This window comes from Lutra lutra, chromosome 13, assembly GCF_902655055.1.
Source record: "Lutra lutra chromosome 13, mLutLut1.2, whole genome shotgun sequence".
In the NCBI taxonomy this organism is placed as follows: domain Eukaryota; kingdom Metazoa; phylum Chordata; class Mammalia; order Carnivora; family Mustelidae; genus Lutra; species Lutra lutra.
The window spans coordinates 25564084-25572116 of record NC_062290.1 but is presented as its reverse complement, the minus strand read 5'-3'; positions in this window follow the sequence as shown (position 1 = coordinate 25572116).

Here is an 8033-nt window from a genome sequence, read left to right as displayed (position 1 = left end):
TTTGGGGACGTGAACTATGGAAACAAAGGACAGCTGTGGAGCCAACCACATGCGTCTCTCATGGAGATGTCCCTGGAAGGGCCCATTCTGAGGAGACTGCCTAGAGTCCAGCTTCTGGCAGAGCTTTGTGCTGCCCTGACCACCACTGCCATCTGCATCTGTCACTGTGCCGGGCACAGTCCGCACCAGTCATAGACTGGGTGCAGAGTATAGGAATTAACGTTTCTCATGCAAAGAGAAACTACCCTACCACTGCCTGCCATACCAGGACCCCTGACTAAAGGTGACACATTTGTTTCACAGCGAAGGAGCCCACCCTGCGAGAGTCCTGGATTCCTTTAGACTTGTGATCCTCTCCCCAGGCGACCAGGGGCGCCTCCCTGCCTTTGACGCTGTTTGAGCTTCAGTGTTACTGTTCCAGTCCAATTGACTGACTCTACTCACATCATGTGGTTCTTGAAGCTAATCTGTGTCACGTGTTAGGCTTTCTGGACTGTTTGCAACCCGAAAATGGTGTACTTTTTATTGCAAAAGCCACTCAACGACGGGGTAATGGTCAAGGTACTTAATGGACTTCCCATGCTTTCTGCTAATCACAGGCATCTGGTAGTGTCGAGTGTTGGAACAGTTCACTTCAGAAATCAACTCAAAAAGATTTCTTACTCGCTATCCCTCGCCTTCTCCTAGTTCATAGACATTAGCTGGGATATTTTGGTCACTGCATGTGGCTGTTCGCAGAAAGGAAGCATCTCCTCTTGGCCACTTCCTAGATTATGAGAAGGACAAATGGGTAGGGTGAGGAGTTCACATAAAGACTTTGAAAATCCAGCAGTCTCCCCGAGGCATTCTTGGGCCTGCCACTTCTCTTTCCCCTAATGTCAACTGCAGACTGGCCTGGTTGGTATACTCTCTTGGTGGCACCAAGTTGGTGGGACCCCTTGGTACCGCCCCCCCCTTCTGGATGGAGGCCTAAGGGATTTAAAGTTAATTCTATGTCAGCTACCTGGATTCTCCTGTTGGACTGATATGGGCCTAGTGCATAGAGATAATAACTACATAGCTGAGCAGAGTCTCTCCGTGTTCCCTTATAGTGGCCTGTGAGTTTTAGAAAAATGTCCTCATCCCTTTTGCATCTTACCATCTGGACACTAGGTCTGGGTGTAAGTGGGAGATGGCTAGGGAAAAAGTGAAAGGGGAAACACTGGTATTTTGGTGGTGGAAGTAAGCAATCCCAACACCAGGGAAAAGAACGTCTTGGACCTTGGGAAGCACAGGAGAGGGAGAGACATTAATAATCCTCCATATTTCCAAGCTATCCCTGGACCTTTCTTCATAAAGGAAAGCACTCAGGTAAGGTTCCCCTGAGCCAATACCAAATTTAATTGACTGTTGGGTCTGCTGTACCCCACCAGATAGCTCTGACCACAACTGATCACCATTCTCCATGGATTTAATAAGAGGCTGATTGAAAATGGCAGGGAACAGCCCAGTCCCTGAACCTTTCATGCAAATTATTGTCAGTATCTCTGGATATCTTTCCCACTCGCATTCCTGGAGCCTTTACTAGTCCTGTGGACTGAATGAATGCCACCTGGACAAACAGTTTCGACTAGACTCCGTAAATAAGGACTAGGCTCAATTCAAGCAGATCAAGGAACCCGAAGGCCTACCAACTGGCTGAGAGGCCACCATGAAGACACGTCAACCTGTGCCCCCCAACTGATGTAGATCACAACTGGGAAGGGGGCAGGTGCAGCTTGGGAGCTCCCAGGACTGGGCTTTTTATGTGGAAGTCAGGAGTTAACTTGCTTCCTCTTGAAAACAACAGCGGCTTGCACCTTGGGAGTGGTCAAAAGAGAACTTCAAGTGTTTAAGAAAATACCATTAGGAGATCCCAGAGCCCTAGAGAGATAACAGGGAGAACTCTCCTAAATGATGCTGCCCTTGATAACTTGGATGAATTTCTCCTAGGGATAACTTGCTGTTTGTATGCAAACTGCGTGCAGTTATTTGTATGATGAGAACCAACCGCCCAGTTAGAAGCAGTGGAATAAAATTTGTCCTGACTTTAGCTGAAGAGATCAATGTTTCCCATTGCCCTGGAAGGCACTCAAGTAAGCTTTATCATTCATACAAATGCCCTAGATTTCCTCCTTGTGGGCCACAGCGAAGGACATACAATTGCTAATGCACCTGCTTTACCTAGATTAATGACCTTGGGCCAAGGGGAAAAGTCAATACAGAAAAGTATCTAGGAGGCAGCCAAAGTAGACCTTGTTGCTTTATGGGATTAGTTCAGCTGATTTGGTCTAGACCCCTGAGGAGTACAATTACTAACGGCTGGCCTCATCCTGCTACTTAGAATCCTGTTGATATTAGCTTTATTAAGGGCTGTATGAAACAAACTGAATGGGTTTTACCCCCAGCCTCTGGTGGGCAGTTTAATCAGAATGATGAACAGAGTGGCATACTCATGGGAAAGTTTGCCAGAAGCCAAGAAAGTGTAGAAACAAGGGCTAGATATGCCCAGGAGGTAGTTCTTTGTGGGTCTTTCCTAATTCTGCACATATTGGGAATACAGGCGTTCACTGCATGGGGTGGTGGGCAGAATAATGGCTCTCCCAGGATGTCCACATGCTAATCCCTGGAACCTATGAATCTGTCATTTGAAACACAAAAGGCATTCTACAGCTGTGGTTAGGGTCCTGAGATAGGGAAATTATCCTGGATTATCTGGGACGGGCAATGTCATCACAAGGGTCCTTATAAGTGAGAGGGGGGGTCAGGAAAGTCAGAGATTGACAATGGAAACGGAGGTTGGAGTAACTTGGTCCCAAGCCAAAGAATGTGAACGCTCTCTACAGGCTGAAAACGGCAAGGAACAGATTCTCCTCTAGAGCCTCCAGAAGGAACACAGCCTCTGATTTTTGCCCTTTAGATTCATTTTGGAGGGAAGGGGGGTCGGGAGAGGGGGGAGCTGGGGTAATTGGGTGAAGGGCATTGAGGGCACTTGGTTTACGTCAATAATGAGCACTGAGTATTATATACAACTGATGAATCACTAAATTCTACCCTGAAATTAATAATTCACAACATGTTAACTAACTTGAATTTAGATAAGACAATGACAAAAAATGAAAACAAAATGGTACACACTTTCAGGTGTAAGATTAAACTCTCGGGATGTCAGGTACAGCATCATGACTATAGTTAACAATACCATATTGAATATGTGAAGGTTACTAAGAGTGTATCTTAAAACTTCTAATCACAAAGAACAAATGTAACTATGTGAGATGATAGGTATTAATAGTAATTATTAATTAATGGTATTATTATTAATTAATGGTAATCATTTTGCAATATATGCATACATCAAACCATGTTTTACACCTTAAGTTTATACAATATGTCAGTTCTATCTCAATAAAACTGGGGAGAAAAAGAAAAAGAAAGATCCGCTTTGGACTTCTGACCTCCAGAATTGTAAAATAACAAATCTCTCGTTTCAAGCCACTGAATTTGTGCTTATTGGTCATAGCTACAATAGAAAACTGCCTTTGTTCTGGACTTGTTTTTCAAAGATATTTGTATAGTGAACATCTTTGAGGCTATCAGATCTCCCCGCAAAGCAAAGATCTGCAGGTTTACTGCCCACTTAGCAGATCCAAGTTCCCCAAGTTTGGGGTTCCTCTCTTAGAATGCAACCCACTGTGTGCACAGGTGTCATTGGCCCCCTCTGTATCCTTCTGCAGAAGTTAGGGCTTGGGGAACTGGTACAAGAAAATGCTGAAACACTGGCTACTGTTACTGCTGTTAGTGACAAAGTATTTTGTTTCTGGTCTAGGAGTCTTGTATCTTCTTGCCAGCATTCCTGAAACTGTTAGCTTGTAATAGGGAAAAATATCAGACTGTTCACAGTACTTGATAGATGACAGAACAACTCAGATAACCCACGGCTGTTCTGTCTTCACTTTTAACCCATTTGGAAACTAAGTTTGTAAGAACTATTTGGATGAAATAGAATGATGAGAAGATTATACACTTTTTAAAAAACACCTCTCAGCTTCCTGTATAAAATATCTCAACAGGTTAACTTCTTTTTTTTTTTAAGATTTTATTTATTTACTTGAGAGAGAGAGCATGGGGGGAAGGGCATAGGACAGGGGGATAAGCAGGTTCCTCACTGAGCAGGGAGGCTTGACCCCAGAACCCCAGGATCATGATTTGAGCCAAAGGCAGACACTTAAGCAACTGAGCCACCCAGGTGCCCGTCAACAGGTTAACTTCTTGAGTGCTATAAAACTCTCCAACACCCAGAAGAATTTTTGTTTCCCAGAAGCATTTTATGCTCTGGAATTCCTAAATTATTTGCTTCATGCAGTAGGTTTTGCACACTTTAACCTACAGAGAGCACCTAAAATTTCCCCATGGTTCCTTTACTCGGTTTATGCAACATGAAGGCAGACTCTTTATGTAATGTAACCTCCTAAGGTCAGGAAACACATTCAAAATACTTATGTATTGAATAAAGTTGTCTTCTGAAAAGAAATCACTGGGCTTGGAATTCTATACAGAATAAAGCTCAGCTTGAGTCTAATTATAAAAATATTTATTGTTGTATTTATATGTTTCCGGGAGAACCAGTCTGACCACTTTTGTAAGATAGTCAACGCTTGCGCTAGGGACGGTGAGTCAGGATATCAGTAGTACCTGTTCATAAGAGAGGTCAAAGGAGAATAGTCCTAGAATATTTTTAGACATTTTCATAAGGCCCTGGGAAATTCCAGACTACTGATAAGAACTGAGGAGGTGAAAAGAAACAACTGTGGTTAAATTCAAGTTCATAATGGAATCCTGGAAGTACTTACCCACATTGGGGGAAAATCCATAAGGGTTTATCATGACTATTAAAGTGACTCAGAATTAAAGAGACTTTGTAGTGAAATATGGTTCTTTGTACAGCAGTGGTTCTCAACCAGGGGCAGTTTGTCTCCTGGAGACATTAGGCAGAATTTAGAGTCATTTGATTCTCATGCTAGGGGTGGGATGGGCTGGGGGCACTACTGGCATTTAGTGAGTAGAGGTCAGAGATGCTACTAAATGCAGGGGAAGCCCCCACAACAAAGCATTATCTGACCCTAAATGTCAGTGGTATCAAGATGGGGAAACCCTGCTGTACAAGAAGGTTAAGAAACAGTGCCTGGCTGGCTCAGTCAGTAGAGCATGCAACTCTTGACCTCAGAGTCATGAGTTTGAGCCCCACATTGGGGACAGAGATAACTGTTAAAAAAAAAAAAGTTAAAATTAAAAAAAATTAAAGTTAAAATTTTAAAAAGTTCTACTGGTTGGTAGAATCATTCTGTGTCTTGACTGTGGTTATGGTTACCCAAATCTATACATTGGATTAAACTGGAGAGAACCACACAAACACACACCTGTACACAAATGAATACAGGTTAAAAATCATGGTGCAAACTGAATAAGGCGTGCAGTCTAGTTGATGTCAATTTCCTAGTTTGATCATAGGCAACAGGTTAAGATGTCACCACTGGGGAAAACTGGGTGAAGGGTATCTGGGTCTCTGTACTATTTGTGCAACTTCCTGTGAGGCTATCATTATTTCAAAATAAAAAGTAAAAATGTAGTGAGACTAGAATAAAATAAGGACCACAGGTGGATTCTTCAGAGGCTTGCCATATCTCCTTCTCTTGTGTGCTCCTGGCCCTTTCTTTGCTCCTGTACGTTCTGCAGTGCCACGTGGAGCCGTGGGATTCTACTTTGCAACCTTCATTCAGAGCTTGTGGTGGAAGCATTCCATCCAGTGGTCTAGTTTCAGGTGGTGAATTAATAAGGTAAGCCCCTCTCATCACTACCACCTCTTCCTCAGCCCCAAGGCTCAGAAACTTATTGAATGTTTTAGCCTATTCTCATTGATTTTGAAGTACCCCTAAAGATAGTTGTGTTCCTAGGGTGTGGACCACACTTTAGATCAGTGCTCTAGCAGAATTTCTTTTTCTTTCATTTTTAAAGATTTTATTTGTTTATTTACTTATTTATTTATTTGAGAGAGAGAGAGAGAGAGAGCATGCACAAGCAGGGGGAGTAGGAGAAGCAGGCTCCCCCTGAGCAGGGATTCTGATGCGGGGCTTGATCCCAAGACCGTGGGATCATAACCTGAGCCAAAGCCAGAGGTTTAATGACTGAGCCACCCAGGCTCCTCTCTAGCAGAATTTCTATTTCTCACCATTGCATCACAATGTTGCCTGTTCACAAGCTTAACAAAATCATACCTATTCCTTAAGGCCTGGCGCCAAACATTTCCTTCAGAATTCTTCTCTGACTCACCCACCTTCCCCTCCCTCACCCCAAGCAGGAATAAGTAATGTTTCCTTCCTCTGAACTTATTGCAAACAAATACGTTTCAAGAGGTGTAGGTACAAATCTATTATCTTTCTATCTGTCACTATGCCATAAACCTCGGGTATAAAATGATCTATTGATTCAAATGAATTTCCTCTCTAGTAGAAACATGACAATTCAACACTTCAGTTCAAAAGTAAATGCTCCCATGCCAAGTTAGTTTGGGCACTGGGGGGTACATATAATGATTAAGACTTAATCCCTGTTTTCAAGGACCTTGTCTAACAAAGGAGATATGCACACAATTAAGTGTAATACAAGGCATGACACCAAAAAGGTAATAAAGCTATATGAAAATATGGAGTGTTTCGAGACAATTTCTGATCAAAAAGGTTATCAGGGAAAAATTGTTAGGGAAAGTCACATTTCAGGTGAAGCTTGACAGGTGGGTAAAGCAATGGAGTCAACATGAGAGAAAAGAATCTACTTGTAGTGAAAATGTTGCGTTGAAAACTTGAGGCAGGAAAGTGCAGGACAGGCTTGGAGCGCTTAGGGTACCCATTTGGTTGGGGGTAAGAGATGAAGGAGAAGCAATGTCTTTTGGTCAGAGAGGGCCTGGAGACCATACCCCGAAGTTTAGATATTGTTCTAAAACTTTGGTGAGAGCTCAGGAAAAATTTCTAAGCATCATAAGCAAAGCTTAGTTATAGAAGGATAAGTTGGCAACAAAGAGGAGACAGTTTTGAGGAAGGAGGCTTTACCCTGAGGCAGAAGAACTTCTGTAGGATGTTATGGTTGTAATCTAGGCCAGAGTTAATAAGGGTGTGAGCTATACTGATGGCAGAAGAATAGTTTTAGACAATAGAAACTATATTACAGGTGATGAATTGTTAGGTAAATTGTTCTAATAATTATGACGGGGGATCAAAGAAAAAAATTGATTCCACAGGTGTGGGTGTTCAAGGTGTGTTAGAGAGGGGGCAGCAATAATGGGCACAATGTGTGTGTGTGTGTGTGTGTGTGTGTAATGACTTGAAGGAATGACCAGAGGTGAGGAAAATATAATGTATGAGGGCTTCTTTTTTTTTTTTTAAGATTTTTATTTATTTATTTGACAGAGATCACAAGTAGGCAGAGAGGCAGGCAGAGAGAGAGGAGGAAGCAGGCTCCCTGCTGAGCAGAGAGCCCGATGCGGGGTTCGATCCCAGGACTCCGAGATCATGACCTGAGCCGAAGGCAGAGGCCTCAACCCACTGAGCCACCCAGGCGCTCCGTATGAGGGATTCTAAATAAGTATGACTGCAGTGGAGTGTATCTATAGGGTAATGGGAATGAAACTTGCAAGTCCAACCAGGAATGAACTTGAATTTCTAGTTAAGAAAGTTGGTCTTTATTTTCCAGGCAACACAGAACTTCCGATGGATTTTGAGTAAGGGGAGTAACATGATGAATGCATGTTATTTATACTACTTGTTTGACATGATATGTATACTACTTTGTGTTGTAGTACTTTGTGTACACGTAGTACAGGTGTATATACCTTGTGTTGAAGCTTCATAAGTTCTTCGACACAGCATTAAAATGTGATCAATAAATTCGTGTTGGTTGAATTAATTGCCTCATTTTGTCAAGGAAGAATTCTTCTACCTTGTGAACAATGACCTTTTACC